Source organism: Vidua chalybeata, chromosome 2 (assembly GCF_026979565.1).
Source record: "Vidua chalybeata isolate OUT-0048 chromosome 2, bVidCha1 merged haplotype, whole genome shotgun sequence".
Taxonomy (NCBI): Eukaryota; Metazoa; Chordata; class Aves; order Passeriformes; family Viduidae; genus Vidua; species Vidua chalybeata.
Genome location: NC_071531.1, coordinates 81626582 through 81651865, shown reverse-complemented (window position 1 = coordinate 81651865; position 25284 = coordinate 81626582). Strand labels below are relative to the sequence as shown.

General features: G+C 39.8%; 1 protein-coding gene and 1 long non-coding RNA gene across 2 annotated transcripts in view; one reads left to right on the top strand and one right to left on the bottom strand.

Annotated features, from left to right (window-relative positions):
* Window positions 1–25284, bottom strand: part of FAT3 (FAT atypical cadherin 3) — a 334025-nt gene that overhangs the window by 282206 nt on the left and 26535 nt on the right. The gene's annotated exons all lie outside the window — the stretch shown is intronic.
* LOC128783994 (uncharacterized) lies at window positions 5164–5938 on the top strand. The gene is made up of 2 exons (XR_008429321.1): window positions 5164–5414; window positions 5627–5938. It is a non-coding gene; the product is annotated as an uncharacterized LOC128783994 (long non-coding RNA).

The following is a 25284-nucleotide window of genomic DNA, read 5'->3' as shown; positions in this document are numbered from 1 at the left end:
GTGGAAAAACTGGAAATAGTTTGGAATTTTACTCCAGAACTATGGTGCAACTGGACACACCTTTTCCCTTGTTTCTTTCTCTCTTCCTTCTTTTTTTTTTTCTGTCCTAAAACTACAACTAATAAAATGAAGTTAGAATTGGGAAGTTAAAACCATTACAATTATAAGAATTTTCTACTTTGAGAAACTCAGAATGAAAAATTCCATTTCTCAGTTCATTGTAAAAGCTTAAAATCAGCTTAAAATCTAGTGTAGACTAAAATTTAAACACTGAATGGCATTAGTTGACAATCTTGACCTAGATTTGATGGATTCTTAGTTTGTGATAATATTCAGTTTGGGCTTTTTGGATCAATTCAAGAAAGAAGAACCTTCAAAATACAGAAGATACTTGTGAATTAAATAATTCTTATCAAGGCAACACATCTGTAGATCCTAGTCCCTAAATATTTGGAGGAAAAGTAAATGTAGACCACCAATTTTCTTGTTAGTTGCTTGGCATTCCACAGAGGGAAAAAATAAAAATAAAACCTACCAGAGCTCCCTCCCTTATCTTACAGGGTGTACCAGAGTTATCTCTGAACTCAGCCCTTCATTGTATGATGCCAAATGGACTGTGAAATTGTTTACCTTAATGGACAGTGCTACTTTCTCTTGGAAACAGAATGAAATTTATGGAGTAATCTAAAGCAAAACCACTGGATTTTATTCCCTGACAGTGGAATTGCTTATGCTCCTTCTCTGCTCACATGGCCACTAGGCTGAGCTGAGAAGGTGAAACTCCAGCAGTCACATCCACCTGCGCCTCGGTCACACACAGACAGCGCCAACAGAAACTCACCAAACCCTTGGCACTGACACCTACTAATATGGGCAACACGTCCTAATAGATGGAACACTGGGAATAGCTTCTGGACTTTAATTTCTGAGTCAAGAATTGTCATTTTTCAGTGGCCGCACAATTTCATATGCTTAAATCTTCAACCATTAAGATAAAATCCAAAGGCATGTAAACTCAAAACGAAAAATAAGAACTGAAAAAACCACTATGTTTTCATCTCAACAGGACCAGACACAAAATACTTCCAGTTTACTGAACTTCCACAAGGATTATGTATCAGCGGGCACCTATAGAAACATATGGAATAATCTCTTTTTAATTACTGCAGAAGCCAGGCATTTGTTTAACCCAGAGCCTAGGAAGCACAAGCAGGTTATGACAGTGACAAATGGGGTTACAAGCCATCCAGACTTCAATCTCATTTGATATTTACATTATTATTAAAGTAACTGAAGGCCACAACAGAAGATCATTCAGAAACTGGATGAAACTCTGAAGCAGAAGATCTAATATCCCTCCTAAAGTTCTTAACATCAATAATGATAAATCTTCATGGCTTTCAAAAATCTGATTTAAAACACAGGATACCTTCAAATTACTTTTTTCAAGTTATCAAGCTGACATCAGACAGCAATGTTATCAGCCCAGGGCTATAAATTAATAAGTCTGTTTCTACCAACAATGCCATAAACCTTTACAAATTTCTTCAAATTTCTCTTTAGAAATTCTGGCAGAAGTAATCCTGTGACACAAGACTAGTACATGGCATGTGAGGAGGAGACCTCCATAAATCCAAGCACCTCCCTTGAATCTCAGGAAGTGCCTAAAATCTCAGTGCAAGGAGCTGCAGATCTGAGCACGAACTGCAAGAACAACTCTCTGAGAGCAGCCCTGTGGTGAAGGGCTTGGGGGGTTCTTATGCATGAAAAGCTGGACATGAGCCAACAGTGTGTGCTCACAGCCCAGAAACCCAACCTCATCCTGGGCTGCATCCAAAGCAGCGTGGGCAGCAGGGTGAGGAAAGGGATTCTGCCCCTCTGCTCTGGTGAGACCCCACCTGCAGGGCTGTGTCCAGCTCTGGGGTCTCAGCACAAAAAGGGCATGGACCTGTTGGAGCAGTCCAGATGAGGGCCATGAAGATGATCAGAAGACTGGAGCACCTATCCTATGAAGACAAGCTGAGAAAGCTGGGGTTGCTCAGCCTGGAGAAGGCTCCAGGGAGAACTCCTAACACCCTTCCAACTATCTAAAGAGACTACAAAAGAGCTGGAGAAGGACTTCTCACAAGGGCATGCTAAGACAAGGGGGAACGGTTTTCCATAGAAAAAGAGCAGGTTTAGATTAGGTTTTATTAAGAAATTCTTTACTGTGGGGTTGGTGAGGACCTGGAACAGGTTGCACAGACAAGCTGAGGATGCCCCATCCCTGCAAGTGCACAAGGCCAGGCTGGATGGGGCCCTGAGCAACCTGATCTAGTGAATGGCATACCAGCTCACAGCAGAGGGAGTGGATCTTTCAACCTTTCCCTTCCAACCCAAACCATTCTGATTCTAAAGCTGCAAGCTATGGCATCTGCGTTCCTCTTTATTTCATTTTACTTTCTGAGGAAATGTATGAAGGAAAGCAATCTGAAATTGCTAAAACTGCTATAAATACCAGATGGACAAAATACAGCAAGCTGTAAAACTGAAGGGTAGAGGAAAAAAACGGGGAACACTCCAGGATAAAGGACTCGCAGATTTTCCATCTGCCCTGACTGTCCAACTCCATGGAAATAAAGGAACTCAGGAACCTCACAGCATGAAAAATAATGAAAATGGAGAGCAGATATTTTCAGTATAATGTAAATGCCACAAATGATACTCTCTAACTTCTGAATAAACAAGTTCGAATCCATGGAAAATTAAAAGGGAAGAGTTAAAGCTCTTTGCTATTTATTCTCATATAATTTATACAAACAATTTACAGAACATACCCAAGCAATCCTAGCTTCGCTTTTAAATCCATCTTCCTTTCAAATTAAAAGGAAATAACTTACTTTGATTTCAAATGCATTTAAATTAGTGTCTTAACCTGAAATCTGCTATGGAAGAAAATGCAAGACCTTATCTTGAAATCTTCAGGAATAAAAGCTCCTTTTTTGAGCTCACAAAATTCAGACATGATTCTGGGTGAAAGACAAGGAGAGAGAAATTTTATTTTTTTTCTTCTATGATCTCAGAAATGTAAAACTGTAGACATGTTTTGCCAAGACTAACAATAAAACAAAGACCTTATAATGCATCTAAAATTGTGGCAATAGTGCATCTAAAATACAGTGAACAAGAAGAGGTGAAGTTCATTCAAATCAGATGGCAGCATAACAGGAACATTTACCAAACCTAGACATGGTGGGAGACACAGCTGACCCTCGATCACTCAGGGTTGACTGATCGATATGCATAATCCCTAAGTATCTCTTGATGTGTCCGGATGGTTAAGAAATTCCTGGATGATATTCCAGTTACCCCCATAATTTTTGCCAGCACATCAGCTCTACTGCATGTACTGCCCATCCTGCCTCCACACCAGGGCTCAGCTGGGCTCTGCTCCATGGACTGGGTATATATTTTACCTAATTGATGTGATTTGGCCAAAGCTAAATAGACTGAGATTAACTAAAGCTGCAGATCACAGAGCCTACAAGCACAAATCAAAAGTTTTCTATGTCTGCCTTCCTAATGAAAAAGGCAGATGTTAAGCAACAAAACTGGTGTCATTTCCCACTGTCCTGGAAGTCGGTTTATATTTTATTTAAGGATACAACTCCTCTACAACTACCCTTATATGTCTAAAAGTTTGGTGTCTAGTGCAGCCTGGTCTGATAGACTCACTGGGCATTCAGAGTAGAGAGGGAGCCATTTCCAGAGGGCAAACCATCTTCAGAAGAGCCTATTACACAGGAAGCTCAAGGGATTGGACACAACAGGCAATTCTTAGACAAATGACATCAGGTGAACACGTGCTACACCATCTGACTGGCAAAACACAGTGTCAGTAAGTGTATCAAATACCTAATCCAGACTAGGCTGCAAATAAACTTCTCCTTGATGCACTCTGGCTCCCACAGCCAGGCAGAGCTTGGCCCCTTCCACCCCACAGGGCTAAGATCAAGGCTGTACTCAACAGAGATGCTAATACCATGTATTAGAAGTTTATGAGGGATAAAACCAAAGTGTGCTGACACTTATACCACTGTGAAGAAGTTTCCTGGTAAATATGACTATGTCAAGTAACATTTAATAAGAAAAAATGCATCTGCGGACTAATAATCAAAACTCTCATTACAAGCATCACAAGTCACCTTTTCAGTTCAATGAAAGAGTCAAAGAGTTGGGCTGCAGTGCTGACATTAAAATTCCTCATAATTAATTTTAGAAGTATCCCTTCATTTGTTTGAAAGTTTACCCCATTACTAAGCATTTCTTCACTTAGCCTTCTATGCCACATACCTGCCTTCAACTCAACCTTTTCCTACAGTTCAGCTTAAATTAATAACACGTTCAAGAACTGCATTGGTGAAAACAAATTTAAAATGTTTTTTAAAAAAGTTAAAATAATTTCTATGAGAGGTCATAGCATTTCCATGATTCACCCTGGAAAAGGGGTCAGAAGCAGCAGGCAGGTACACAGATGTAACCAAAGTTTTTGGAGAGCTTGGTTCAGGCTGCTGCTGCCCAGGGTTGAGCCCAGTCAAGAAAGGAGGATCAGGGAGGGCATCCCATGCTCACAAAGTGAGCAAATTGCAAAAGGCAAAAGGCAGTATAAGGAGTTGGCAGCCAAGAAAAAAATTCTACAAGGGGTAAGAACAGCCTCAAGTGGGCCTTCCCACCCAACCAGGAGCACGCAAGGGATGTACCAATGGGATGTGCCAGTGGAATCCAGGTCATTACAGCAGGTGCTGAGCCTGCAGTACTGGATCTGCACAGAGGCACCATGCTGAGCATCTGCAACAGGCTGTCCTCTAAAAAAAACCACAAGGTGGGTGGAGCTCTCTTTCAGCTGAAAGAGAGTCAAAGTCATAAATTTGGTACTCAAGTGGATCTACCAGTGGCCAAATCAAAGCTTTACTCAAACACAATTCAGTATGGTTTTCCATAGTGTTTGCAGCATAATTTAAGGGATTTGGACTGGATTAGTGGACAAGGTGAAGTTACTGGCTGGACTGCTGCATACAAATAACAGAGGTCTGTAGTTCCAAGTGTTCTGGCTCATCACACATCCAGGGGTTCATTGTGACAAGGGATCCTAAAAGGTAAGGAGTGGAACTGTTGCTGTTCACCCACAACTTGGGTGGTGGATAAAAACCAGCCTCACTCACTTCACAAATGACACCAGTTTAGAAGGAACAACAGATATTGTGGAGAGTGGGGCTTTCTTCAGAGGCACTGCAGTAAGATGGAAGATTGACTGATATTAAAGCAATTGAGAAGAACCATCAAAACATCAATGAATAAAACCTGCACTGGGATTTGCTGTTCATCCACTGGAGCCCCATGGGAGCAAGTCAGAAGAAAACGTCATGGTGATTCTGGTGGGTAACAGAACGAGCCAGCAGTGTCTCCATGCAGTGATGATGGAACAGCAGGCCCAGTTTTAGACTCCCCAGTGCCAGTGCCCCTAATGACAAACTGGTATCTCTCCAGTAAGACTGTCAGAGGACCCAAGCATGCAGTAGAGGAGAAGATAAGGGAACTGGGTCTGTAAAGAAAACACTAGCAGTGGCAGAGGGAAATCTCATTGCAGTCTTCCCACCTAAAGAGAGGCTGCAGAGAAGACAAAGCACAGAGAGGAAACCGTCATGCATGGCAGCAAAATAAACCTCTGCTGGAAGTAAGTGAAAACTCATTGCCAGAAGGGTGGTTAAACACTGGAACAGCCCTCCCAGAGACATTTGCTCAACCAATTTGGACAAGGCCTCCCTGGAGTAACTGGACATAACACTGAGGTGAGATGAAGCTGAAGTAAGAGGACCTCCTCATCTAAAAGGTTCTGCTATTTTTCTGATGTGCTTTGAAATACAGATTGTTGTATTTTCTGAAAAATCAGGCCATAACATTTCTGTGTATTTCCTGTTTTTATTTCTTCGTGCCTCTGTTTCCCATCTGTAATGTGTTATTAACATTATTACCAAGGATGGAGTCCAAGTCCAGATTCAGATTCTTAAACGTAGGTGTCTCGATGTGAGCCAAACACCTACGCTCTCCTCATGCTCAAGGAACATCTGAAAAATCAGCTCTCGCCACACTGTCATTATTGCCATTTAAGGCTCCTCAGCGTATTACCTGAGGCATCCTCAAGGGACTGACAGATATGACAGAAATTATGCTTGGATTGATACTCCTCTGTAGTTCAAGCAGGAGACTGGGTAGGCAATGCTAGGACATACAAAATAGCCCCACTAGCCCTTCAGCTGGAAAAATGCAGGCTCACACTCAGAAATGCCTGACATCATGCCCATGAGTCTCCACTTTCAAGTCTCAACTCCAGCTGAATCCTAACCATGATTTCCACAGCAAATAAGAGTTGTCTCAAAAAAAAAAAAATTAAGATCTAAGATACAGAGGGGAGTGAAGAGCATAATGGAAATTTGAGTTAAATATAATGGAATTTATCTTTTTTAAAAATATGCTTAAAAATAGTGAATTGGGCTACAATAAATAAAAGACAAAGGAAAAGCAAAGTAATGAACAGTCCCCAAAATACTGTGCTTTGAATAATAAAGACCTTGCAAAAATACTACTGCTACCACTAATGACTGTATAATTAAAGAGTACCCGATAATGCAGACTAGATTCACACATAGGTATTTCCCTAACTTGCAAGTTTTCTGACTTTCTCACCTTAATCCTATTATTTTAATGCATTTTCAGTGTGCAGCATTCCAGGCACAGTCATGAGTATATGAATACTAAAGGGTAAAGTTTTCAAAGACACTCAGTGTTGGATTAACATTTGTCTCCCTGAAGACCAGGGTAATTTCTTTATCCTTCTGACATCTTCCTCCCCCTCCTTCCCAGCTTGAGATTTATAATGTAATTTTATACAGCCTTACTTTTTCTTCTTGAAATCATTCTTGCTGCTTTATGAATTACATCCATAATATCATGATCTGAATACCTATTTTAAGGAGTTTTTGTCCTAATAGTTCATACACAAAGTAGGTTGAGGCTGGCAACACTCCAGTGAAATCCACATTCAGTCACTCCATTAAGGAAAGAAGTGAATACTTTTGCATATGCACTTAACCTAAAATATAAACTAGCACATGGCTGTGAAATAAAACCATTATTTTACAGCACCAGTACTGTTTTCTATCAAATGCCCTAAAATGAAGGGTTTCTTCAGGGTACAAAATAAAAGCACTTGACCTTTAAGATTATAATTTTTCAGCAATTAAATGTTTAAAAATATTATTTTATTTCCTATCATAACACAAATTGACAACAGCTCTACATGCTGAAAGCATCCAGATGCATTTCCTGATTGTGAAGAATCAGCAATATAATGTAGCAAGAGACTGGTATTGTGCTCATTAGATCACTAAGCAGCAGTGCTTACAGAATATTTAACTACACTCTACAAAGACATTCAAATGTAGCTGTCAGAATGTGCTTGAAAAATTTCCACCTAACACAAAAATGCAAAAGATGAGAAATTATCTCCCTTTAAAGGAAAAAGTTCAAGGTGAATGTTACCTGATTAGTTTGCTTTGTTATTAATTAAATTCAATAAAAATCCCAAATATGGCATGCCATCTTTTATTAGCATTTCTGCAGAAATAAGAACTATGCTTATAATTTAAGGAAATTTAGTCAAAATGAAATATCAAAAAATAATAACACAGCAGATGAAGGATTTAAGTTCAAAACATGACACTGAAGGGAGAAAATTTAGTATGTCCTAGAGAGATCTATAAAAAACCCTATGAATATTAGTAGTATGCAATTTACATATATTTATTACATACTCCATACGTATTGCATGCTATAGGAATAGCAATTTCTTTAAAAGTGCTTAAGGTATTTTAAGGGGGAAAATGCTCACCTAAGAGCAACATGACACCAGAAATATGGTTCCTTACTCTCCTTTCTGTCTCAACTGGATTTTTTTTTAATCTTTCGCGATATGGTACAAAGGTTTGTTTATTTGTAATGTGAATTTGTGAAGAAATGGCCTCAGCAGTGTTTGTCTGTGAAGTCACCCCAGTTTCAGCATTCACATTAGCCTACCACCTAACCAAGCATACCCTTCCAGTAGAGAAGACAGATCTGCTTTAGCATGGAAAATGGGCAGCACTGCCCCATTCACTCTGGACATTAACAATTAAGATTAGCCTGGGGAATTTTGTATCTCTGTTGCTCTGCCGAACTTTTGGGGTATAAACACAGAAGTAGCTGTCTTCTTTCAACAATACAGAAATGAACACTATGAATATTCCATACAAATCTCTATTTTCACGTAAAGGGAATTTTAATTAGTTAAAAATATTCTTTTATTCTCAAAATACTTATTCTCTGAGAAGGCATATTCACAGTTGAAAGAACTTTCCATGGTATAGCCTTCTAGCATTAGGACAAAAAAGGAAATCTTTAGGTATCTGATCAGTAGTAGTAATATTGAAAGACTCACTTCATATTTAGCAAGAATTAATGCCCAGTTAATCAAAAAACATTGGTAAATCTGTGGCTTACCAGAAAGCTCTAACGGGTATTAATTGATGTCATCTGTACACAAGGAAGAATCCATTTGTGACCCAAATGTCATGAAAATCAGCATAATTACACACTTTATAGTGCAGGTGATTTTTTTTCATTAAATTAGGAGTTCAAAGTGTGACTAGAGTTTCATCATTTGATTAGCTTTATCTCATGGAGAGCATTTCCCTCCAGCTAAATGCAGAGAGCAATGCTGAGAGCTAAAGATGTATATGCCAACTGTTAAACATACAAAGGACATTAAAAGTCAAAATACAACATTTTTCAAGTTAAAGAACTGGTAGTCAACCAGAAGACAAAAAGCTACAAAATTATACTACATTGCTGGAATGTATGAAATAACCAGCTCAAACAAGGAGAAAATGGGACATTAAAGGACTAAGGAGACCATCAGAAGAAACACTAGGAAACCCCACCCCATGCCTCCTCAAGGAATGAGACAGTGATAGCCTTCAAAGAAGAGAAACTTCAAAAAATGTGATATTTGATTCAAAACATAAATATGCCTCAAGCTAAGAAGTTATGAAAAATGTTCTCAGTAAGTTTTTCCATGAGACAAATCCATCACTCCCTTGAAGCACAAAACAGATTTTATTTGGGAGACAGAGAACTGTATTCCCTCATGGTGCAAGTAATTTGGGAGGCACCACAGTATTTTCTTAGGGAATGACTAATTGGGTATGAAGACAATGGGGGGGGGGGGGAAGCGGGGGCCTCCTAATGTGGTGGAAATATAATTACTTTTAAAAATGCATGAACTGCAGCTCTAAACACGGTCTTAGGGAGGGACCAGGCACACATCAAGATTCAGCTTCACCTCTCTGAAACAGTATTAAACAGTGTTAAAAAGGTTTATCTGTCACCATGCCGGACACTGGGACATCACAGAAGTAATGATGAGGCTGAGGAAGAAGGGGCCAAAGTGGCAAAAAGGAAACCCCCCTTTACCAGCCCAGCATGCCCTATGTGAAAGAGGAGCAGTCTCTGGGCATGAAGTCAGTCCCAAGATGGATGATGAGAAGGAAAAGGCTTCCTGTGACAGAGAGAGAAGAAGCACTCTGCATACTAACTGTGTCCAAAAATATTTGTAAGAAAAAGTAGCATGAATTTCTATCTGCTGTCCAAGCATAGCCACAGATCCCTGCACTAATAAAAATCTTCCAGAATAAATATCCCCACACTTGGGACATTTAAAATGAGGGTCTAAGGTCATAATGCAAGAGGTCAGGAATACCATTAAATTACCTGCAAGGTCAAGTAATTATGACTGCAACTTATCACTTCATCATGTACTCAAAAAAACTCAGGAACTGAATTGTTGCTATTAAAAAAATACACCATTCAGCAGGCTTCTGTACACCCACACATGTACTCATCCAATGCACCACTACCCAAACAGAACAAAAATATATTTTAACAAATCTTGCACAAAGTCAAAACATAATTTCTTTTACAGACATGTTAGTTCACAAATCTGCTTTTTCATTCAGCTTACACTGCTAGAATCACTTATGGACATCTATTACAGAGATCTGCTAAATCTATAATTTGCTTCTTGACATTAAGTAATAAATACATAATGCAGACACACATTTGTCCTTTTCAAAATTCAGCTGAAATCCATTTCTTTAGATAAGAGCATCACCTGTCCAAGTCACCTTCCAAAATTCAGAAAATCTTCCTCCACTGAGGCGTGCACTCCAATCTTTATATCCTGGCTCCTACTTGAAAGAGGAGCTACGTACATCCAAGCATTTGACATCAAAATAGGAATTTATGACTGCCTTGAGTGCCATTGGCATGTGGAAATGCCATTCATAAAGCAGACACTCATGGCAGGGCTCACTGTTCAAGCACTTGATGTCAGAGGACATCAAGATCCATAAGTAAAATTTTCACATGGAAAACCCCATGCTGGCTGCTTCTAAGCTTGGAAAGTGCTTCACTTTAATCTCTTCAACCTTACATGATACATATTAGCCTGGGTTAAATTAGTGGTGAACTTTGTATTTTGCAAACAGTTACACTCAAATTGTCTTCTTAAATTTGCTTTTAAGAAGGGATGTAGATGCTGAGACCAAAGATCTTATAAGAAAGTACCTGGCTCTGTATTGCTTAGAAGTGCAGCCTTTTGGTGGCTAATGTAGCTGGAAAGGGGTCTGTACTATGCAACACTTAAAAAACCTCCTGGATACCAGCCCTGCTGATTAGTGCTTCAATTTCATAGTCAAATGGAGGTCACTGCAGTAGGTGTTTTTCAAAGGAAATTATTAGGATGGAGAAGGATGTAGGGAGGATTTGCTAGAGATGAAAACAAATGACACTGGCCTTGCAATAAAAATTCTGAGTGCAGCAGGGAGGGGAAGATGTATCATCATTAGCTCATTTACCGGTTGTGAACTAGCAAGGGCTCATATCCATGAATCTTTTCATGCCGCATGCACAGTTTTAAGAAGGCAAGCAAGCTCTAGCACGCACAAGTGAGATCAGACCCAGTGATCACACAAGTAATATGCACCCAGAGAGAAAAATAACAGTGGAAGTTTTCTAGCTGGAATACTGCTGAAGTCTGTCGCACTGCAAGCGGAGCAAGAGCCATGGAAGACACCTCTGAAAAAATGAGCTGTGCTCTACAGGGGGAATTCTCCCAGTGGAAGAGGCAGAGCACTTGTCAGCTACTGCTGAGGAAAAATTAGAATCACATGATCACAGAATGATAGAATGGCTTAGATCAGAAGGCACCTTAAAGATGCTTTATTTAACTCAAGACCTACTTCCAACCCTCCCACCATGGGCAGGTATATTGAGTTTGCATGGCCAGGTTTCGGTAGCAGGATGGGCTGCAAGATTGGCTTCTGTGAGACAGTGCCAGAAACTTCCCCATGTCTAGCAGAGCCAGTGTCAGGCAACTCTAAGATGGATGTGCCACTGGCCAAGGCTGGGCCAGTTGGAAATGATTGCAAAAGCTCTGATAACATACTGAAGAAGATGGAAAAAATAAGAAGTACATTTTCTTGTTTGGTGATGTGAATTAAAATATTGGCATTTACCACAAGGCAAACCTGACTATTAACTTCTTCCCCTATGCTCAGTGACAACTTCTCCTTAGGTATGAAGATTGTGCTAGTGAAGAGGAGAGGGACCCAGCAGGATGGACCACTCTTGTGACTCATTCACTGGATTTGAGTTCTGGAAATAGGCATTTGGACTTACAGAGAAATTTAAAAACCTAAACCATACATACAGAAGACTCTTCAATATTCAGACTGCAAGCACATCTGAATTCTCAGTGTTTTCTTATCTCTGGCTCAACTCTTCATCTACACAACTGCAGATGTAGACTGAAACATTGCTTTCATAATAATAAAGGGCTGTAAAGCTAATCCCCTTCCAAAACACTCAGGTATTTAAATCCCACTGGCTTCATTGGGTTAAAAGCACTCAGCTAAATAGGAGGCCAGTGCTGATTGCAGAGAATGAAAATACATGACAGACAGACAAGAAGAGGGGACATACCAGGGTAAGTGCAAATTTGCTAGAGAAGGCTTTGGAAGAAAATAAAAGACAGAATTAAAAATGGGAGAAAGCTCTCTACTTAATTGAAGATTAAGAAAAAGTAGAAATAGGAAGTGCCACTCAACTGAAGGTACAAAAGGTTGACAGAAGAAGGCAGAAGATTACTTATATTTTTACACAATTAAATTAATTCCTTTTAATCTTTTTATACATATTGTAAACAAGATCTCTCTATCCCATTAAAATTACCTTTTAAAGCCTGGGTAAATATATTAACTAATCCTAAAATCCCCAAAAACCTGATATTTTTTTTTTTTTTTTATTTTTTTGTGAAAACAAAAGCAAAGCAGGGAAGAGCACTATAAACAGTTGTGACCTTCAGAGAGCCTGGCTTTCTCTTTAATTATTCAAAAAAAGAAACACTGCTTCAAGCAGCTACAGAAAAAAAAAAAAAAAAGTCATTTAAATAGAAGTGGCTACACACCACATTTGCAGTGACCAGGAGGATACACCCTAAATGTTCGCAATATTACACAAAACCAAAAAAGCAAACAAGTAGTACCAGCAATTCTCACTTTTTCTTTTTTTTTTTTTTGAAAACACTTTAAAAAGCAGTCTAAAGCGTCTAGCAAGACACAGGAGTAAAAGGAATTTTGATGATAGCTCTGAGTTTAGTATTGAGAGTTACTTAATTGCTACTACTCCTTCATGTACTCATTTCCAAATACAGTAATTCCTACTGGCATTTTGTACTTGTGCCTCAGGTAAAATAGCAGCACCCTGCACCAGCATGGTGGCAGACCCAATGGGTGCTTGCATGCCAATTTCAGACATCATGGAGGAACCACAGCCATGCTCAAGGCCAATCACTGCCACAGGCTGAGCCCACAGGGCTAGGAGGGCACAGCACAACCCAACTCCATGCTACGGGAAAGTGACCTTGCCACCACCACAACACAGTCATTTGAACTGCATAATTTCATTTTCAAAGACTGATTTTCTCAGAACAGAAAATCCCGATGAATAATACAAATAGGCAACCTTATTTTCTTCTGTTCACTTCATATACAGCCTAAACAGTTCCTGTTTCACCCTAATATTAAGAGTACAACCCATCATGCTCAGCAATATGGAAATCTCAGTTAACAAAAAAATAGAAATGTTAATTCATCTAGGAGCTGCTTCATGAGAACAGAGATATCCATCTACTGCTTACTGCCCCGTGCTTATTCAAGAGAGAAACCACATCTAAATAAATAACTAGACATGAAAATGCCAATGCCTCCCAGAGTAAAGAAATCTGAAGGCAAATTGCAGGAAGCCTACAGGATACAAATACTGCATTAAGGAGAAACGTGGTCTGGAGGATTTTGTGTTGAAGTTTCAGGACAATAAAACTCAAATTCAGCAGCTGCTGTCATGATATAACAACTGGCAAGACAAATACTTCTCTTTTATATATTTATTTTTCATTTGTGGCACTATACATTTTGTTGCCATGACAACTAAATGTTTTCTGCCCATCTGTATGGTGACAGAATAGGCACATACATCTGTTCACAGATTTTGTCTTTAAAAGACAGATAATATTTTCCCAACTTCTGTATGTTTTTAAAGCTCTCTTTAGTAAGAAGCAGAATACTGCAATTTCTCTAAAATAGTGGACCATAAATCACACCACTCAGGCAGTATGTTGCCCAGGAGACACTCTTAACATCACTCATTGCCAGCACAAATGAAAAAGTCAAAACAGAGGCTGGTGACAAGGACCAGGGAACATTGCTTTCAGCATGACTTTTTCCATGTTGCTTTTGCTTATCACCATTAGCAATATCACTACCAAGAGACCAACTTCCTTTCTGGCTGATTAGAAACACAAAGCCACTTTCACACAAAAAAGACAATATATGAATGATTAGGGATGGGGTAATCTTTTTTTATTGCCACATAGTGTAGTAACTCTCTAAAGTCTGTAATATTTTCCATCCCAAAGATTCTACAACTTTTGAACAAATAAATAAATAAACTTCAGTGGCATCAAGCAACTCAACCAAGGCTGTAGAATCCATAATGTTTGTGTTTGCCTAAATCTTAGGTACCTCCATTAAATAAAAAAAAAACTTTCCTACATTACCTAGCCCTGTTCATACCGATGCCAGGCTGTGACACTGGCAAATCAAATTATTCCCAATCACTATAGATTCCTGAAATCTTTAGGAATGTTTCCAGTCCTGTGCTTATCTCCAGTTAGTGAAAAACTGAAAAAAAACCCACCCAACTGATTATGGAGTTGAAGCAGTGCAAGGGGTTTGATGGAGAATTGCTTGGAATTTAGATGGTACTGGGAAGAGAAACATGAAGAAAAAACGATAAAAAGCCAAGAAAAACAGAGAAGGTCAAGCATCACATGAAAGAAAGGAGAAGTCTGCAACTCTGCTTGTGGGGTAGAACTCCTAAGCTTAATCAAAATGGGAGGAATATGATATGGCAGAGCATGCTTCCCTAAAACAACTACCACCTTCTATGCCACACAATGCAGCATATATTTTGGCAAGGCATGAAGCCATGGTAGACACATCTTGTTTCAGCACGTTTTTAAGCCAAAATAGCACGTGCTGCAAGCAGCATTAATCTGCTTCCCCAGCTTCTGCATGCTGCCTCAAAATTCCTGGCCCCAAACCCAAAAATGGGAATTAGTAGCTCAGCTTTATTTCTGTCACTTCTGGTGAGCCTCATATTGGATTTAAAATGAGGACACCATGGCAGTGCTCTTTATTGACATGGAAAATACTCTAAGCTGGCAAGTTAGCTAGCAGCTGCCAGAACTATTTATTTAGATAAACAGAGAGAATCTTCAAATCAGTTTCTGCTGCACTTTGCTCTCATCTACAGCTTTCCCTCCATGCTACACTCACACTGCACCCATAGTATGGACACAAAACCTGCATATTTTTGGCACGCTTTGCTATCTACTGTCCTGCAGCTGATCATGCTGGGCTAGAGGTGCTCCTGCTCTCTGGGGCACAAAAATCCTGGTTCTGGACAACAGCAGAGCCCTATCTTAGCATGTTCCCTCAATAAATTATGTATGGTATCACTAAAAAGTATTACCTGTCTCAGGAATATTAAAGTGGCCTTCTCCCATGGTACCTGAAAGCCAGAAGCCTAATTCCAAAAAATTCTGAGTCCACCAAAATGGTCTCCCATTATGTCTTAAAAGGAATGCTTTCCCAAGGCAAAAGTTCAACAGCTCTATCCACCTATGGCTATCAGCTCCACAACTGGGAAGAATGGCTAAAAACAATATTGTAGCTTCATTTTTTATCCATTTAAAATGATGCATCATACTTGCAACACAAAATCACAGCCAGCCCCTTGTCCAGGTCAAACAGAGACACAGCAATTATGGCATGCAGGGAGCAACATTAAGGATTTGTCTCATTTGATCCTGAAATTTATTTAGCATTTTGTTTCCACCCACTGCACTGCAGTGAGCCAGGATTTGAAGCATCACTCACCCCTGGAAGGCTGAAAGGAATGACTGAGCAACCTAAGCACATGGCTGTTGAATACGTCCAGTGCAGTCAGTGTAATGTTTCTATCGTTAATTATTTGGAATAAATGTACTGGCTTAAATAGGTCACTGTGATTCTACAGTTCTCCTGGGAAATCAAACTGGGAAGAAGCAACTCCTGAAGGGACTTCTATTTTAACACCCTCCAAATACCAAGTGACTGCATTACCCAGTTGCTGCGTTGTATTTTGGTATGTGTTTCCATCAAAATCACTCACAGCATTTTAAAGCCATTAATCATGCAAGCATAACAACTGGCACAAAACTGCCTTTGACAATGTGATGATCATTAGACTTATTGTACAGACAGGTAAAGTGAGGAATGAAAAGGTTAGTTATACTGCCAGAGGGATTCTGTCTCTCTCCGTGACATGTAGTAAGCAGCTTTAGCCATCTGATAGTTGTTCTGATCTGTGATTTCAGCTCAAGGCCCAGGGACCCACACCATAAACACCATGTAGCAAATAAGCATCCCAATAGGCTAACACACCAAATCCCCACATTAGCACACATCTTGCTCGCTCCATCACAACTGCCTCTTCCACACCAAAGCCAGGACAAAGCAGTAGCTCTTGCACGTGTTATTTCCAAGCCATTCCTCAATCACACTAAATTCACTTCTAGTTTATTAGGTTGGCTCTCCACCCAGCAACTTCTACAAAACAAATTTTAGGATTACGAATTTCCCATATCAACAAGTAAATGTCTACTATACGTCAGCATGAATTTCAAGGACATGAATTACACCATTGCAGCTGTGTGCATGGATGTTCCCAAACCCACAGGGCCACAAGCATCAAAAGGGCAATGCAATACTTTGCTTTGCACCTGATCTCCTTCTCTAGTCAACCCAAATGGCTTGCGCTTGCAAGGCCTTTAAATGCAACCAGGGAGCTGGTCCCCCCACTCTTTTCCTCAAAAAAATGAGTTCTTCCCTCATGGCTTTCTTGAGCTGGTTCACCAGTGGCTGTGGGAAAAAGCAGAGCCATGGAGAGGAGGTAGTAGGAAACAGCACTCAGGTCCAGGAATGGGCTGCCTCTGCTGCTTTCAGAACAGATAAATGCCAGGTATAAAGGGAGTGGAAATCACAGCCTTTTTTAATTGAAAACATGAGATTCTTCAGAAGCAATTCAAGTTGCAAAAGCCTGCTGTTAGTTTGCTTGGCTGGGGGATTTTTTGTGTATACTTCAACCCTTTAGGAATCCTACCAGTAAGATTGTCTCTCCTAGATCCACATGATCAGGGAAAGGGAATCCATGGCCCCTTTACCAGAGGTTCCCATACCCTCCAGGGACTTGCCAGCAAAGTCTAAACCCTCTTGTTAAAGTGGACTGGATTATGATTGACAGGGTGACCATACAGTTATTTCTGACCACATTAAATGTGTAGATAGAGCTTCCAACTGTAATCAGATGAGTTTTAATTTGTGGGTACAGAGAAAGAAAAACAGATTTTCTGAGAATTAGCTGGGTTTTATCTTTGCCAGTGACAGATTAATGTTCATTATGAAAGATTAAGCAATTAAAAGAAATCCCCATGAAAGAGCAGAAGCATATGCAAAAAGTTTTAAACACTGGTATGTTTACACAAAGACAACAGGAACCCTTCTGTGCTCCTAACAATATAGGAGTAGAGCACTTTGCAATGCAGCAGTGGCTATGGCCAGCAACAGCACCAGCTGAAGGGCTTTTTCTACTTCCAGCATCAACAAATTCAATTTTTACAGTTGAAAAAACTCCAACATTATTTAGGTATTACCTTCATTTTTAGAGAGAAGCTGCTACAGGTTTTGACAATAAACTGATGGGGGGACAAACTTTAGAATCAGCAGTCATAAATTCATTAGGTCACATTTATGAAACAGATTTTGCTCTTTACCCTTTAGCCAGGCATAGCTAAATGTCAGTCCTGGCCCTGCCTCATAAACAGCTCCCATCTCCTTTACAAATGTCACTATGGGCACAATCTTCCTTTTTTGATTATTTTGCTTGTCTCCAGCATGACACTCTGTACCTCAGAAGCAGCTTGCTGCCCACACTGAACTACTGCCCACACTGAGTGTTCCAAAAAGGAAGATACCTCATTAAAGGCAGACCCACACTGGGTTGCAAAGGAGCCACACACTCACAAAAAGCATCTCATCTCATTAGCAAATGCTCCTCGTGGAGATGAAGACACATCACTAATTTGAGGTACAGAAGGCATGGAACAGACTGCCCTACCCTGGTACCGTGGGAGTGAAAATAGCACATTAAATGTTTGTTATGTTTCCAATGGAAGCTGTTTCCAATGAAGCTGTATTGAGCTCACAGGGGCTCAATCTGCTGTCTTCAGGATTTACTTAAAGAGAAGAATGAGTCTGGGAGAGGGTAAAGTGAGGGAGGCTGCTCCATACCAGGAAGTCTGCCCCATATTGGGAAGGCCCCCACAGCCAGTCAGAGCCAGCCAGAAGAATCATTCCCAAAGGCCAGCTGAGCTTTCTGTCCAGCTGCCAGTCCTGTGGGCAGCCCAGGGACTCTGGTTATCCCTGGACTGACCCTCACTGCTGATGGCTGTGTCTATCCACTGCTCTTTCCCCCACAGCAAACCAGAAGGTTATCACCCCAGAGGAAGCTGCATTAATCATTGACAGTGGCTTACGCTACAACCTGCCATCATCAAAGAGTTACTGTTAAATGATAATTAAAGCACAGTAAAAACCAAAACAAACTAACATAGCCAGTGGTAGTAGAGCAGAGCTAACCAAACCAGTTCATCCTTACAAACTATCTCAAAAAGAAACAGTAAAATCCAACCCTTTTAAAACCAGCTCCAAGATCCTGTACAGTTTAAGAAGGGTGGTCTTACATGGAACAACAGGCTGGGACTCAGAAGAATCTGTCCCATCCACCCCTATTTGCTGTGGATAAGTACAGTTTCATCACAGAGATGCCAAACACCTGAAGTTCCCATGGCTTTTAATGAATTTGTGCATTGTCATTCCTCCCTTTCAAAAAAAAGAGAAAAACATGTCAAACTATTAACTTATCTACACCTTTCAGTAAAGTAGAAACTACCATAAGCATTGTACATCAAAGAGCTTCCTTCATTAAAATGTGGAAAATAATTTGTGTACTTTAGATGAAAGGTGTTCTGGGACTGTGAAGTATTCTGGCAAATTTAATTAAATCGCATAGTTATTCTCATGCAAAAATAAAGTTTTTGGGCAAAAAAATTAACTGATTCCCAGTATCTGTTTTCTTCTTTTGCCAAATCTCTACCCTACAGAGTGAACCACTGGTATGAAGCAAAACCATTTTTAATGACATATACATAAAGTTACATTTCCAGAACACAAATTCTCAGTGAAATTTTCAAATGAAGACAAAAAATTCCCAAACAAAGATGCAAATAATTCATTACGGGCTGCAAAGATCTAAAATCAGAAATTCATTTGCTATGCATATTTTAGCAAAACTGAAAAACCAAAAGCTTCAGCTGTGAAAGACAGGCAGACCTAGCCATCACAATGGAAGCAGAGAGCTGCTGAAAACACACACCATGAGATTACTCTCACCTTTCATATCCATCACCTTAAAGAATTGTTGCTCATGTACAGTGAGCACATTTTGCTCAACTCCAAGATTATCATCAAAGTAATTGAAAAACATTTCGTAAGAGAAGTAGCTTCAGGCTGCCTCCCTCACAAGGAGGGTTGGGGTAACCAGACCGTCTCCTGTGGGTAACAGCTGCAAAGTTGAGACATCTTGCTCTTAAGCAAAAAATCACACATGTATCTCAATGGAGGGGTGGGTAAGTGCCACAGCATGTCCTGATGTTCCCAGTCATTTAGGTGGGGATGTACTGGCATGTACCCAGCTCTCAGCATGGAGGAAACAGAGTCCTGCACCTTCATACAGTTCCCATTCTAATGGAACACTGCAGCAACACTTGGAACAAACTTCTTGCCACAACTGAATGGATCTACCCCTTTTGTTCACCCTGGACAAAATGACCAGGTCAATGCCAGCAGACAACTTCACTCCGAGATACACAGATGTATTAATGCAAACACCTAACGCAAACCAACTGCTATGAAAACCCCCTCCCCACATGCACTCTGTTTGGCTTTCTCTCAGTTATTTCTTACTGGCAACACTTCAATGCTAATAAGACACCATAAGTGTAAAAAATGCAATAAAGATGTTTACATTAAACAGCAGACTACAGATTGAAATAATCTGTTCAATGAGCTACAGAAGCTCATCTCCAAACATCTATTTTCAGGTAAACATGTATATGTGAATTCAAAGAGATCTGACAGTGGAAGGGCTTTTTAATTTCATTTTATTTTTACCTTGTTGGCAAACACCTAACAAGTTCTAAGACTCCAACACCGAAATTAGCCAAACAGCCTTACAATTTGACACAATTTTTAGCAATGAAAGCTTGGAAAAGCTTTCCAAGCAACTGATTGATTAACCATTACTTGTAGTCCTTGAACTGCAAACAGCTTTATAGAAAGTACGCTTTAATCCAGCTTCCAAGGTAAATCCTTGAGCCTACCTACGTATTCAAGCAGGGGAAGAGATGCATGATCAGTCCAGTGTTATCACTCCAAACCAGCTCTACAAATTCCTGATTAACTCTGTCCAGTTCTACTGCTCCCTAAAAAGCCGCACAACCTGCTGCAAGGTCAGACAGCAAAATGGGTCCTCAGTTTTATTAGCCAGCGGAGATTTTTCTCTGTCTCGGACTTGTTACAGCAAAGGATTAGGCAGAACAACGAAATGGCTCCATGTAATCTTAGACATTGCCCAAACATGCTCCTCTGCATACCCCTGAAGAGGAGTGCCCATATTGCCCTCCATATGCTCGTAAATTTGCATTTCTGCATGAACAACATCACTTCTCAATGCCCTGGGCTCCCACGAGTGCTTTGGAACAGCTAAAACGGTTTTTCCTCCCGTTTTCTCTGAGCTGCCACGAACTGCTGACAGTTCAGCAGTTGCCAGGGTGAAGATGGTGCTCATGTGCTCAGACTGAACATCAGACATTGGAAGTCAATTTTCCTCTAATATCATCAAACTCACCACCTTGTGTCTTGGTACCTTTTCTGGCCCCTTAGAGATAAGCCTTCTGCAGGAGCACCTGGGTATAATTTAATAGATGATGATGCATGAGCTAATATAGAGGTCACTTTTGGGATTATACACTAACAGAAGATATAATACAAAATGCTCTCGGAAACATCTCTCAAGGATAATAAAGGTGACAGGAGGAAATAGAGACTACACATTCCTTTATTAATAAATAAATTACTCAGTGATTGAGACAAAATGGGCTATCACTGGGAGCATCCTGAATAATAAAGGAGATTCTCTGAACATTTTCCAAAGAAGGGAAATCATGCAAATTACAGCTAGATATAAAAATTGAATGTTGTGAGTTGTTTTATGGGGTTTAAACCTAGAGAGCGGAACAGCTTGAATAAAACAATTCTTCATTACTGGCCTCACTTTGGAAACTTTGAAAGTATGTCAGAATGATACTCAGAGCCTTTTAAAGCAAATATTTTCATAAGCTGATGCATTGTTTTAGGATTCATATTACTAAAAAAAAAGTTAAACAAATTTGCTTCAGTGAAATTAAGACAAGCCTTGTTCCTTACTAATTTACATCTAGAAATGACAGGGAAATTATAAACACACAGACACAGAATTTGTATAAAAATTATTGGTTTTCTACCACAACTAATTTTAAAGAAAAAGTGTTAGTGGTTGTTGTCCTAAAAGTAGAAATCTTATATGAAAGACCACTTCCACTGTTAAAAGCTGCCAGAGATAACTCAGAGAACAATAATAACACAGCACCACAGGCTCAGAAATAGCTGCTCTCAGGCATGCTTCATTCCTGCCTGACACAGATACAGGCTGACAGACCAGATTTTGGCCAGGACTGTGCTCTGTGATCCATCTGCCACACTCCTCCCCAAAGAGGCTACTCAGGAGAGACACCATGGACAGGCTGAGGGCTGATGATCTTGTCATGAGTGCCTGCACCAAGTGTCTCCCCTGTGAGCAGTCCTCTTTTCCCAAACCACCTCCCAGCAGCACCCACTGGCACTTCTCCTGTGGTACGGCCTGAAGTTACCTTGAAAATTTGGTTTATAAGCCTGGGATAATAAAGAGGCTCCAAAATACTGGCTCTGGGTAATGAAATTTGCCTACACTCTCCAGGAAGATGAATAACATCTGTAATACTAGTGTCTCCAAACCCTACAGTGAATTAAATTCTGCCAGTGAGTCCACCCAGATCCACCCACTAGCTCCTACACTCCTCCATAAAATTAAACAACTGAGAGGAAGAAAAACATGTTTCACCAATGATTTTCATTTTACTTTACTTTGTTTCAAGGAAACACTAGCAATGGTCCCACATAAATATTTATCACACCACTCAAATTGTAGTAAATGGAAATATCCTTCAACCTGCATACAAAATAACTGAAAACTATTTTAAGAGACAGCAAGAAGATGCAAGGAGTCTGAACCAGTAAATTAATTCCTTTTTGTCAAATAGATTGAACAGTGCAGGCAGGTCTGGTTTATTGTAAACTATATCATCTGGTGTTTCTAGTTTCCATTATGAGATGTTTGAAGCCATGATTAGGATTTTCCAGCACCAACTGCCTTCTCTAGCCATAGTTTGTTAGGAATTTCTATCACTTTTGAGGTATAGAAGATCAGACCATTATCCTTGGCACCATAAATATACCCATGGAGTCTGTAATAATTTGAACTCTACCTCCATTTAACAGTACCTTTAAGCTTTCAGCACTGTGAAAGACAGGACTGGCCTGCTAATGTGAATTCCAGGGCTGAAACGCGTAGAGATATTAAGTTAAGAGGGTCATCTACAAATTGCATTCTTATCAGATGTCCTCTACAGGGTTAGAAATTAGTGCTAGCTAACTCCTAAATTTAAAGTTCTAATGAATGTTAGGGGACTCAGGTTCCTGAACAACCCTAGAAAATAAAGTTGGTGAGTTTTGAAAGCATTCCTTAAGTCCGTGCTCATGGGCTTTGCAAGAACATTAGAGATCCCGTAAGCATTTCATTAAAACCACTGTTTTATCTTTATGTTCAATTTCATTGGGACTAAAGATGTTTCTCTGCTTTCCTGAGAACAAGTAAAAAACTTGTTGCTTCAGTTTTCCCCGCTGTGCAGTGGAGTTAGTAATTCCTTGCACGTCAGGATGATGCTCCACCAACTGTGACAAACCCTACAGCAGCCTCTGCAGCAGAAGATGTTGACTTTGTCTCGTCTCTCTGCACCTCTAGAATTCACTTTGATAATTTCCTATTACCAGTATGTCCATGGGTAGTGTAAGGGTAAATATAGAAACTCTTTGTGTGCCAGACTGTCATATTAACATATAGAAACAGACGCCAGACTAAAAAGTGGAGCTAAAGTAAAAATGCAGTTTAGCTGAACTACAAATCATCAAAAAAAGGAGAAGGAGGATTCCAGCAATTAAGGCCTGATCTCATCTAACTCAACGTTTCAAGAAGTCAAGAACTCCCACTAGTTGTTCAGATCTCCACTGCAGCCAGAAAAGAGGTTCTGATAGATAGTATTTAGTCTCCCAAGGTGGGTGATATCATAAACCCATATGCATTTGTTGGACTTGCCACCAACTCCTGAAACAACAAAAATACACCACTTTGCTGTGCTATTGGCACTACAAGGGTGTACATACCAGAGAGAAGAAAATCCAGGTTTTTAATAAGACAGTGTAGGACTTCTGACAGAGACAATTTCCACAAGAGTAGTCATAACTATTAGAGTTAACCTGTGATGGAAACTCAGAGCATACTCTCATACTACAAAATTTTTTGCCACATGTCTGCTCATTTGTGTCACAACAATCTGGAGATAAAAGAGTGCGTTTTACACAATTTTCTTTTAAGAAACTGCAATTAGCAGACTGGCAAAGAGAGGAGAGATGCACACCAGGCAGGAAGCAGTACTGAAGATGAGGAAATGGCTCCAGCTTCTCTTTAGCAGGACAGTTGCATAAGGGGAAGGTTACTAGTCACTTTTGCAAGATCCAAATATAAAATATTGATCAATTTCTGTAGATAGAAAAGAGGGTCAGATGCTTTAACACTGTATTGTCAGAAAATGAAAAATCATAAACTATTATTTACATTACTCTCACCCCTACACTATTAAATTTTTTTTCCACTTTGTATTTCTAGAAGTGCACTTATGTGTGGGTTTCAGAATGAAAGATAATTCCCAGTAACTAGATTAAAACCACCTGGTAGAGAGGAATCCTAACAAATTACCTAGCAGTAAGGCTGACAGTGTATCTTCTTGTTCACAGTTAACAGGGATGGGCTATATCTGACCAAAGCACAGCACTCAGTGTAGACCTCTACCTGAGTTAGTCTCACAAGGACCTCTGCACATTTTTAGAGAATGATTCACCAAACTTCTTTCATATTTTTACATTAGAGTCAAATGAATCATATTTCTCAGTGACTTGTTTCCTTCTGTTGACTTGAAGAAGCTTGCAGTGACTAGTTCTCATTGTAGACGACCATATTTTATAACAGATTACATATCTGGATCCCAAAAAAATGAACATGACAGGGAAAAAAAAAAAAAACAAAGGCAGTTCTGAACAGGAGACAGAAGGATCACATTACATGTTTCTCAGTGTAAGGTTTTTAAATGGCATGTTTGTGACATTTATATCAACACTCAATAAATAACAAAAAAACTTCCTCCATTTTTTTTAACCTCTTGAAAACTCTGAAACCAGATTTTTTAGTTATAAATCATGACTGACTTCTAAACCCATGAGAAATTTCATTTTCTATCTAAAGTAGTGGAAAACCACAGATGGAGTTGAAAGGTCAGGAAGTGCAGCAATCCACTTCAGGAGACTTTCTATTTATTTACAGATTTGTACTGGCTCTGACTCCTGGAAATGGAAAGTAAATCCACTGAAGAAAATTTGGAAGTGATTCACACTTCTTTCTGGCAAATACTTGCTATGCTTCTGGTTACTACCATGTATGAACTGGCATATTTAGCAGTGAATGCTATAACAACAATCATCTTCCAAACCAATTCTATATGACATGAGGCAAAAAGCAGCACTGTAGGAAGGGAATCCCAGGCTCACTCCATGGCACAACTCTTACCAAACTACAACAGCACCCAGATTTGCACATTTACACTGTGCAGAAGGATCCATAAGGACTAATACAGAGACGACTCCCAAGCTTCCTGACTGCAATTCACTGTTCTTACCTGAGTGGAGAATAGCCGGTTGTGGAACCCACACCAAAAGCTAGATCAAGCTTGGTGGAGATAGATCACAGAGAATTACAGAATCATTTAACTTTGACAAGACCTCCAAGATCATTGAGTCCAATCACTAACCTAGCACTGCAAAGTCAATCACTAAGCCATAGCCATGACTACGACATCCACACGTTTCAAACACTTTTAGAAATGGAATTCCACCACATCCCTGGGCAGCCTGTTCCAATGGCTCTCAACTTTTATAGTGAATAATTTTTCCCTAACACCCAATCTAA